This window comes from Centrocercus urophasianus, unplaced genomic scaffold (assembly GCF_019232065.1).
Source record: "Centrocercus urophasianus isolate 14NV4802_14NV808 unplaced genomic scaffold, USGS_Curo_1.0 seq_26, whole genome shotgun sequence".
NCBI lineage: Eukaryota > Metazoa > Chordata > Aves > Galliformes > Phasianidae > Centrocercus > Centrocercus urophasianus.
Genome location: NW_024884822.1, coordinates 12,916,442 through 12,927,746, shown reverse-complemented (window position 1 = coordinate 12,927,746; position 11,305 = coordinate 12,916,442). Strand labels below are relative to the sequence as shown.

Below are 11,305 nucleotides of genomic sequence, written 5' to 3'. Positions count from 1 at the left end.
ATATATACATTTTTTTACATACAGTTACGTAATTGCAAACTGTACCCATTTACACCTTTCAGAAGGCAGTAACTTCAGGAGTGAACGCGGGATTATTTTTAGTATGTATTCAAGTTTATTCATGCTGAAAGGTAGTAGTTATCTTTTGTAATTTTAGAGTAGCTCTCTGAATAAAAACACGAGTATAGCTCTGTGTTAACTGCCACGTGACACTTGGGAGCGGGCTAAAACCTCTCCTAGGATGACAAAATCTCTGCTTTTTTGCTTTTCAGCACCCCAGTGGTGCACACGATAGCGATGTGTGTGTTGGGACCTGTGTCCATCAGCGCATAAAACGTGAGCCAGCTTGTGTGCACTGCGATGGAAATACCTCTAGGCCAGAAGGAAATACAGTTTCCAGTGTTGATTTTTGTGTGTGTATGCGTGCGTAGGAAAAGCTTATTGAAATTCAGCTGTGCTTTCCAAGTTCAAATTCCATATTCAGCCATCACCAGAGGGGTTATTAGATAGAAATCTGTGGGTCCTCAGCTGAGCGTTCTCCCCAGAGCTGAGTAAATACCTCTGTGCGTCAAGTTCTTCACCAAGTCTTCAGTTCACAGGCAACTGTGCAGAGGTTGCAAGTTTCTCATGTTTTGGGGTCACTGTTCAGATAAGTCTTGTGTTATTGTTTCTGCTTTCTGATGGAATAATGAAAAACAAGGAGCCTGCAGAAGGAGTGCACAATTTTGGGGGAAGGAGCTCAGTTGTTTGTCCAAGAAGGCACGCAGGGATTTGGCTGGGATAGACTAACACAGAGGCACCAGCAAAAGGTCAGCAAAAACGCATTTTGCAAAATTTCCTTTGTTCCAAGTTTGATTTCCAAGAAGTTGAACATCAGCCTCTTATTTGGAGATAACTGTGGGTCTGACACTAGAAGAAGATACGCTGTAAAAATAATAAGTGAGTCACAATGATAATGAGGCTATCGTTATGCAACAACAAGCTACCCTCGTTTCCTTTGCAGGCAGTGCACAACTGTACATTTTGATATCCCAGATAATCTGGGTTGCTCCTATCTCAGGGCCTGAACTCTTATCTCTGTGCAATGCCATCTTACAGAAGCATTTTGCAGAATAATGACTCCCACTGTCTCAAACAAATGTATCATAAGAGCATTTGTACTACCGAGTTTGCTGACGACATTGTTCAAGGAGGTATTTTGTGACATATTTGTTCTCCTAGTCTATATTTCTATTCAGGGCATTTTGAAAGTGTTTTCCAGCTTAGGAATCCTAATGAACCAGCCCTGTGTCTGCTCGTGTTTCCTCAATAATAAACTCCTCTAACTCCCTAGCAGTGTTTGCCAGCTGGAATTGCACAGCTGCTGTGGAGCAGCGTAAGGCAGAGATGGAGCAGTTCCTCATGACATGCCCAAGTCACAGGAACAGGAAAGTGACATGGTTTGTATTGTATTCCCACTGCAGCAGCTGAGAGCTGCAGAAGGCCCATTTCCATGAGCACCTGCTATTTTCTTTGACTGACAGCTGTGCAGAGTGGCAGGGAGGATGTTGGACCCCAGCAGTTCCCAGCTGCATCCCAGTGCTGCTTTCTTCCTGCCCAGCTCAACGCTCGTGTTTCAGCCTCCGCTGTGCTGACTCCATAAAGGTGATGGGCTGAGCAGTTTCCTAATGTGCAAATGTCAGAACCTGTGAAGGGTTACACTTCTGTAGACATTTCCCTTCGGAACTCAGTAGAATTCAGTTCCTCTACCCATTTGCATGGAGATAATCTGTTCTGGGGTTTGTTTGGGTTTTTTTGAGCTTTGGCACTGGAGTATGCAAACACTCCTTCTTCTGTTTCAGTGGTTGTTATGAATAGAAGAGCTACAGATCAACCTTCCTTACTATCCTCAGCTCTTACACCCCAGAAATATGTGAAGGTGGTTGCTGCCTCCAGGCCCACAGAACCTTCTCCAGGCTGTTAAATCTCTATCTTCTAATTTCCTTCCCCATAAGCAAGAGATCTGCAGTGGTGGCTGCCAGCAATGTAGCCAGGTAAGCACATCATCATCTTGCTAATCTGTTCATTGAGCTGGTAAGTGATCAATTGAGGCCAACTCCTTGCTTCCCTCTCTACCTGTATCTTTCCTTTTTCTCAAAGACAGCATCATCTCTAACTGTGCATCACTATTCACTAATTGCTGTGCTTTTGTTGCTGGTCTCTATATTCAATTTTTATGCATTTGTGAAATAGAGTTTTGAGAGGAATTACCTAAATTTGGAAAAACATTACTGTGAATCAGATCCATTGACTCCCGGATGCTTTATTCTTTTGTTCAGTTTTTTCTTGAATACATGGTCAGAAGTGACATGGTAAGATAGCTCCAAAAGTAAAATATCAGAACTTCCCCAGCTACATGCATGTTTTCATCCTGGGTGGCACAAAGCACTGGGGAAATCAGCAGGACCTGATTGCTCAAGAAAAAAAGGGTAGAATGGTACTCAGTGACATGGTTTAGTGGGCATGGTGATGATGGGTTGATGATTGGATTTAATGATGATGTGAGTGGTCCTTTCCAATCTTTATGACTCTATGACCTGCTAGCATAGCTGGATGGCAGCTCTTGGACTTTGGAGAGATGTATTAAGTGATGCTTTGTGTTTGAGATTCAAGAACGGGACTTTGCTTGTGCTTTTGCAGCAAAGATAAGAGGAAGCTTCTGGCAGTGGTGCCAGAATGCTTCTAAGTTCCTCTCACTCTGTTTTTTAAGTTTCATGAGAAGTAAATAGCTATAATTTTTTTCTGAATTAACGTATGGTGGCTATATGTGTATTAAAGTTCTTTGCCAGTCTTTGTCCATTTAAACCTGTGAGCAAATGATATAATTACTGGGAAGCAGTTATACTAAGTCTTTCTGGAGTCTTATTTCAGGCTTTGTGTCAACCCTGGGGAGCTCATCTGGGGCTGGTGTGGGATGCTGGATGGTTGAACTAGATGATCTTAGTGGTCTTTTCTAACCTCAATGATTCTTTGAGTCTCTGCTGGGCCATGCTGAGCTGTTGCTCAGATCCAGCTTTAGACACATTCCCTCCTGCTCCCCAGCCTGGGGTCTGATTTATTGGCCAAAACTTTGCATCCAGTAGTCAAGGTGGAAAGTGTTTATTTATGAGTCTTCATGGCAACATCTGCAGGAGTAAACTGAAAGCCAGATGGCATCTTTGGTCTTGTTCGTGGATGCTCCATCCTCATGGTCATGAGGTGACTGGCTGGTGCTGATGGGGTGGGGGGGTCATCCAACCCCATGCAGCCCCTCCTGCTTCTCATGTGAGGTGCAGAGCAGTTCTTATAGAAAGGACCTGAGAGCAACAAAGTTGTCCTTGTTTAATCCATTCTGGGTGGTGATTTTTCATTCCTCTGTAAAGGACAAAACCACCTCAGAAGCTTTGAGGAAAATAGCGCTGATCACAGTGTTCACATGTTCCTTTGGTAAACTAAGAAAAAGGGAGAAGGAAAGCAGCTCTTGGTTTTCCTTTGTCTCTGTAGCTGGGTTTATTTGAACAATCCATCAAGATGTATCTCACCAACAGCATCATTGAAGCTGAAATAGGAATTTTCAAGACTAATAGTGACTCTCCTAAGATAGACAGTTCTTGACATTTTATTTTTAGTGGCCAGTGAAAAAATAAATTACCGAGCAAACATCATGCAGAAAATATTTAAGCTAAGGAGAAATAGAGATCTCTGTATGGGATCCTGATCCTATACCAGGACCATATATTTTACATTTTGTGTTTATTTTTGTACTTTGTAAGAGAGAGAGTGGAGTTTGTATTGATTCCTTAGGGAACGATTTAAGTGTAGCTAAAGATGGAGCATCTGCTGAATGCCTCTTTGGTCAGTAAGCATTACAAGATATATTTTTATTAAACATTCCCCGACCCTCTTCCTTTACATCCTTGCTGCTGAGAACAGTAGGCTCATGAGTTACTATCAGCAGAACGCACCAGGGTTAGCTGTGCAGGAGGATGCAAGTATTATTCGAGTGAACACATGGGATAGGCCATGTGAGGAGCTTTGCCTGTCTTTGCCTGTTCTGGTGTCCTTTTGCTCTGTTTGTTTGTCCACTGTTATGAATGAATCTGAAGTGCTGAGGTCCCTTGCTTGGCTGGGGTTCTTGCTACTGCTACCGCTCAAACAGTAGATCCAGTGAAGGAAAGCGTGGTTGAAAGATGCTCTCACTTACAACAGAATTATTTTGATTGTCTCTGGTGATGCATGTGGAGCTCTCAAGTTTGGGTACCAATTAATTAATTGTGCTTTTCATTTTATCTGATGGGCGCCGTAGTGCAAACAGTGGAGATGAGGCTGGGAGTGAGCATCCCTTGCTGGAAACCAAATATGGAACAGCAGATGCTAGAGATGGTGCTGAGAGATTGGATTTGATTAACTCTTTTGCATTGTGAGCACTGTAAATTTGGGAACTGGGTGGGCCGGGCTGAAAAAGAGAGGTGGCAGATGGGACGAAGGGAGGGTGATTAATAGAAATATAAGCAAACAGCCTTGTATTAGCTTCTGCTGCTTGTTTTGCAAAGTACAGACTGAAGATGGAAGTAGAAGGAGGTGGCACAGATGGGAAGAGGGCTGAGAAACTTGTGAGCTCCAAACTGAGACAAGGCACAGGGGATATGAAGGTGATCAAATCTCACTGGGTGGGTCAGGGGCAGAGGCTTCAGTGGCAGGGTGCAGGTCAGAGCAAAGCTATCTTTTTCATGGTTTGGTCTGGAAGGAGTATTTGGAGTGGAGCCTGAGTAGTTTCTAATGACAACCCAGGAGGAGTTAGCAGTGATGGGATATAGAAAGTGATTTATTTTTTTTTTCCCCTCATTTCTTAATTAGTGGAGGAAGCAGAAGGGGTGTTGTGAGGGTTGACTCTGGTTAAGGGCCACTGTTAGCATTTAGAAGCACTTACTGACACTGCATCACTGGGGAGTGAAGCAGAAAGGGAAATAATAATTAAAAAGGGATAAATAGGAGCATAGGCTGTAAGTGTGCCCCGTGGAAGTGGAGCTACAGAGAAATGTTTGCTAGGCATCCAGACAGGTATAATGGCAGAACAGTAAGAAACCTTGAGCACAAGATTATTCAATAAAGAGCTTACAGCAGGGAACCGCAGAGGTAGTGCTGTCCAAGTGACATCATTTACCTCTCCACTTGTTATCATTCATTGTACCATGCTACGCTGTACATCTTATTATATGCTTCTTAACTGCAAATCTGACCTGCTGCGTCTGGTGCAGCGCAAGGACAAAAAAGACCCCAAACCCAATAGAACTACCAAACCACCACTCGTTCCCAAGGAGTCAGTGATGGAAAGAGTGTTCCTGTGAAAAACTGCATTGTCAGCTCTGTGTTGGAAGGTAGTGACAGGCAGACGGCGCGTTTCTCCAGGTTCACAGTTTTGTAACCTGACAAATTAAATTAAACATATAAAGTAGAAACGACTGTTGGATGAGTAGGCTGCAAGTGAAACCTGAGGAAATGAGATAAATGGAGTGGCTTTAATTTTTCAAGGGCAAAATGTTAATTTTAGTGGTACAGAAATGCTGGAGGGGGTGACATCGGTCTTAGACTTCACTAAGAACCAAATCTTACACATTCTAACCCAAAGAGGCAAACACTACATGGCCTGGTTGTTTGCATGGCTTTCATTTGAAACCCAGTGAGATCTGGCAACCAGTTTTGCTTTTGTCTCAAAAGATTCTTCTAGTGTGTAACCCAAAAATACAGCATGTGAGAAATCTCAGAAAAGTGAAGGACTCTGCAAAGGTACTGTGGCTGTCCAGAGCTGCTTGGAGAAGCATTCAGACCCTAAACTCTGCCATTCATATGCAAAAATATGTTGGATCATCAATTTCCTCAATTTACTCTAGGGTAATTGGTTTTATTTTGGAGAATGGGCCTTATTCAGTAGAACCTGTCACCTTATTTGCTTTCCATAAAGTCCCTGCTAGCTGGAGAAGTTTTCCCCTTTGTTCCATTACATTTAACAGCAGAAGAGAATTTTCCTCTCTCAACTTGCAGATTAACCATTAGAGTTAGTAAAAAATAAAGATATTGTCCAACAGGGTTACGTCATTCCACTAAAGAGGGACTTGACATTTCCCTGCCAATTATGAATTTTCATGAATTCCAAAATATGTTTTATGCTGATAAAGCTTCTTAAAGCATTCCCTCTAGAACTGTTTTAAAGAAAGTGGCACTTACATAAGTCCTTTGGAGTACTTTATGTGCCATGGCTTTTCCTATAAATATTCACCAGTTCGTTATTGTCACTGAACTTCAAAGGTGGGTAGGTGTTGATTATTTTTACCAGTTAAAAGAGAAAAGTCTCGGGTACCTGCACACTCTTTGAATAAGCTCACGAAGCAATCTGCAGCTTTCAGGTTGGCCATTATTTCCTCAGGTTTCTGCTTCCTCTTCATTAGTCTTCATTTTTTGCCACTTTTATTTTGTTTCACTGCCTGTAAAAGGCACTTGGCTGACGAGTCCCTGTCCTCCTGGCTCAGAAGGCTTTTTCATCCCATAGAACTTTAGAAAATTCCACGTTTGAGGTTAACACAGCCCTGGGTGGCTGGGTGAGGGCTGAGCAAATCCATCCTGCTCCCTGGGACAGCCCGAATGCAATGGCTCCATCTGCACAATAGAGTGACTTCTTGCACAGCTTGCCCACGCTGTCTTCATTCATCATTGTTCTGGCTCCTCTCTCCAAGTGTCTGCAGCCTTGGGGTGACAAGGTCTCATGTTCTGATAAGTATATAACATCATCTTGCTGTGATACAGAACACCCCAACACATTGCACCATCTCGCCTTGGCCGTGGCTCAGGAGATCCTGGATGTGGCCTCCAGAAATTTCAGAGTATCCGTTATTTCTGAATATCACAAATGAGTTTGCTAACTGGGGAAAAACAAGCCTATTGCCATGGGGAATGTTTGAAAAGATCAAAAAAGGGACATCCTCTATGACAAATGACACTTAGCAATGCCAAGAGCTACAAGAATGTTCGTTGGTGGCAGAATTTACTTGCTGCTGGTGTTGCAGAAGTCCGGAATGTTGAAGAACTGGAAAAGCTTGAACTGCATTTTCAGCTTCACAAGAGGAAAAAAAAAACAGAAACCAACCATAAAATGTGTGATTCATTACTTAAAATAAGACAGTGGGTAGGAAGTGAGGGAGGGTGACTCTCAGACATTTAATTGGAAACATGTCCAAAGACCCATCTGGCATGGCTGTAGGAGTGGGCAGAGCCAACACTGCTGAGCTGCACCTTGGCTCCTCTCCAGCATCACCTGGATGTCGCCGGGCTGAGACCAGTTTGGGAACTGGGTTAGGTTGAAGTGGTAGCAGTCAATTTCTAGTGGGCACCAAGAGGGCTTTAATACTCACAGCACTGAGAATTAGCACCCTGTGTGGTTTGCACTGATCTCTTAGTGGGTAAACGTCCTGGGGAATCTGACTGTGATTAACTGAAGCAGGCAGCTCCAGATTTTTGGGCTGTCTGGGGTTGCACTGCTTGCAGGCATGGTGTGATCACCCAGCACAGCTGCGGGTGGCTGAGATGGGATCAGCTCCAGGTGGTGATGAAATCTCAGGGCATTGCATGGTCTGGCACAAAACCTTGCTGGAGGAGAGACTGGAACAGCAGAATTTGCTCGTGATGGATGATCTCTAATTTGTTTCCGCTGGAAAAGGTTGTGGAGACAAGGTTACCCTATAAATAATGTTTAGAGTGTAATTTTGTTAAATATCCTTCTCCTGCAGGAATAAATAATGTGCTCTCTTCTTTCATTATGCCAGGGAGGCAGTAACACATCCTCAGGTCCAACGCTGTCATTTATTTTATATAATGCGTCTGTGTATCTGAATTCTGTTTGTGTGTGTTTACCAGGAGGAAGAAAACTCATGAGTGATGCCTGATCCAGCTTCGATCCTCACGGAGCTGATAATCCTGTCAGAAGCACAGCTTTCAGACCAATGGTTGCCAGCTGCAAAATGTCACCAGGTGATGTGCAGTGGGGCCAACGCAGACCTGGATGATTTGGGGCTTGTTTCAAGGTTTGAATTTGGAACAGATATTTGACAATGCCATCATATTGATTGTGCAAACAACGCGTTGTGACAAACCTCTGGATGTTTCAGAGTACTTATTCCACCACAGGCCTCGGTGCTCCTTCTGTAGCCACGCTGCTCAGATGTAACTTCTCAATACCCAACAGAATAATCTCTGCTATTGTGTGGCAGCGTGAGTTTAGCAGTGAGCCCATCCCAGCCCATCGGGCTCTCAGCCAACAGCGTGAGTGACGTCTCTGATCCAGGCTTCACCTCTTAAACAAGGAGAAATGTCAACCTTCAATCAAGGAATTAGGGTGTTTGTCATTTAAAAGAGACTTAGGCAGGAGGAAAGCGCCTTTTGTTTAAGTCTGCTTTCCATAGCTCCATAGGCTGGGGAGCAATTTCCCACCTTGCAGCAGGTTTGCTATAGTGAGGTTTCTGGGGTCCCAAGAAAGCAGCATCATCTGCTCCACATGTGGGTGTGCTGCAAACACCGTCTGGAAGAGCTGCTCAGAGGGCATCACCCAGAGGTGTTTTGCCCAGGGCAATGCAGTGAAGGTTTAGCAGCAGATCTCGGCAGCCTGGCAGGTTTTGCTGAGTGCATCCCAGAGCAAGATGAGTCCCAGTGCTCAGAGCAGGTTGGCCCCGTTACCAGCGCTCACCTCAGCACCCTCACAGCATGAAAGATGGGTGAATCTGCTGTCTGCTGGGTCAGCTGCCCTGTGGGATGTTGGCAACTGCAGCACAGGGAGCCTCACAGCACAGCAAGTCAGTCTGCCCCAAGAGTTTGGGGTTGTGTCTCCTCTGGGAGCAGACACAGCCACTGAATATTGCTTTCCTCTATACCCTCAGAGGTAGAAGTGCTGAAGATCTGTATGGATGTCTCCTGATAACAGCAGGAACGTGCATTAACAACCGCCCAGCTGCAGTCCTGAAAGCTAGAAGGACATAAAGGTGCAGGTAACATAACGTGATGCATTCTACAAGGGGAAGCAAATAGGCATTCCAACTGCCCATCAGTTATTAGATCATATCAGTATGTTTGTCCAACGAGGAAGGAAATGTTGTGTGTTGATATTTATGGAAATTAACTGGATTCTCATGTAAGAACTGACATCTAGCTTGAGCCAAAAAAAAAATTCCCTACCTGGACCCTTGAAAACCATTATAGAGAAACCAAGGAACTACTGGCATTAAGAAACAATGCAAAGATGAAATGAGTGGGTTGGCCCTTCCCAGGAGAGTCAGAGAAGCTTTAGGTTGGGTCCTAATTGATTTTGGTTCTTTAAGGAAATCTGAGGCCCCACTACAGACCAGCAACAGGTGAAGGACTTCAAGCCACTCTATGACTCTGTGCTGGTTCTGTGACTACCATGAGCACAGAGATGTGCCTGCTCTTGGAACTGTGGGCTGAACTCCTGGCATGCACTTGTCTAACGGGTAGACTAACATGATAGGTGGGAAAGTACCTTAATTGCAAAGTCTTTTTGGCTTAAAAATGCATTCCTGCCTCTCTAGAGTAGATATCTGCTGCAGATGAGAGAGACTTGCCAAGGAGCAAAGTGCAGCAGTTCTTGTTCAGCAGGTCATTTCTTGCCAGTTCAGAAGTCTGGAAATCACAGACTGCAGAAGCAAACTGCCTTAACCTTAACCACAGATGTGCTGCCATAATTGCAGGTGTCGTTTAAGTGTGGAGCCAGGTCTGTTGTAACTGACTCTTTTTCTCTGCTAGAATTAATGAACAAATCCTGCAGCATCGTTGACTGAGCAAATCAGCAGTCAGTTAAGTGCATCCTGTCAGCAGAAGGTAATTTTAATGCTAGCCCAGTGGTCTCTCTAATTAAAAGAAGCACTTATTATTTGTTTTTGGGATTGTTTCCAAGAAGGAAAACAGAGTTCAGAAAGGCTTTCAGAGCTGATTGCCTTCTGTGACCTGGTCTGTGCTTGAGACTGATATGAGGAGGGGGAGAGAGCAGAATGAAGGATGAGGAGGAGCAGAAAGCGTTGAAAAGCTCAGATTAGTCTCTTCAGTAGAAGAGAAACAAATCAGTGCCAAGAATTAGAGAAAGAACAGACAAGGAGAGAACAGAAAGAGGAGCAGAACAAAAAAGAAGACAGACAAGATATGACAGATCGGGAGAGAGCATGGCAAAAGACAGCTGAGTGACAGGTAGGGTGTTAATACAGACATGAAGACACCATCTTGGGGGTCTCTATGGGAGGCTAGAGAAGCACCCAGTGATGGTGACATTGCTGTTGCTGTTTGCAGTAGAGATGGGGGAGATGGTCCCTGGAGATCTCCTCCAGCTCTGCTGGCAGCCAAGCATCCCATAGCCCTGTTGTCAGCCTGTAACTCACAGCAGCATTCAGTGCAATGGTATTTCCTCCCTCGTTCCTTGCTGGTCAGTTCTGGGAGTTACCCAGCTGAGGGCCAGGCCTGGCCAGCAAAGCAGTTCGTTGCACTGCATCTGTAGAGAGAGAGAAAAAAATTCAACTCAGGACACCCATAGAAACTAGAGGAAGATCTATCCTACAGACCACTTCAGGTGCTGATATCATCAGTTTGGACATGATTTTGTCGAGTGCATTTCCTGGTGCCACCAAGATAAGACCATGTTCAGGCAGCACAATGTCTGTAGGCAGACATCCTCAGATGATCTGACATTAGTGGAAAATTAGGAGAGCTTTTCAGCATCCTAATGCTTGTGAGTAGGAACAGCAGGCTTCAAATCTAAATAGGAGTTGAGAGGAGCTGTTAAGTGCTCGATTAGATGTGCCTCCCTTACACTGTTTTGGGTGGACAGATAGCAGGCACTGTATTCATGAACAGTCAGGATGAGTTTCTGTAGTTTTCCACTGCAGAAAAACACTCAGGGAACCCCCCAGGATTCCCTGGTGAGTCGTGTGGCCCATGTGCTCTTCAATAGAAGCTTAGGTAAATTCCTTGTTATCATTCAATTCCTGGGGAGTTTCTTGTCTTGGACATTGAAGCGAATGGCCAAGAGTGGCAGAGAGCGACCACAATGTACTCAAACACCAGACATCATTGCTTGCATGCTGCAGAGTACTGGCTATTCTTGTATTAGAGCATTTGATTGAATGTCATGTTGATGGGTGTAATGTTTTCCTCCCTCCTGTAACTGGTTTGCACCGTATAGAAATCAAAATCCACTTTTGAAATCACTCTGGACACTGCTTGTTGTAATGGAGCTGCA

General features: G+C 44.3%; 1 long non-coding RNA gene across 1 annotated transcript; it reads left to right on the top strand.

Moving 5' to 3' along the window:
* The first annotated feature begins 1,528 nt into the window (after nt 1-1,528).
* On the top strand, nt 1,529-9,897 carry LOC122164359. Its single transcript, XR_006170212.1, has 4 exons — nt 1,529-2,033; nt 7,927-8,040; nt 8,943-9,050; nt 9,823-9,897. It is a non-coding gene; the product is annotated as an uncharacterized LOC122164359 (long non-coding RNA).
* The last annotated feature ends 1,408 nt before the right edge of the window (nt 9,898-11,305 follow it).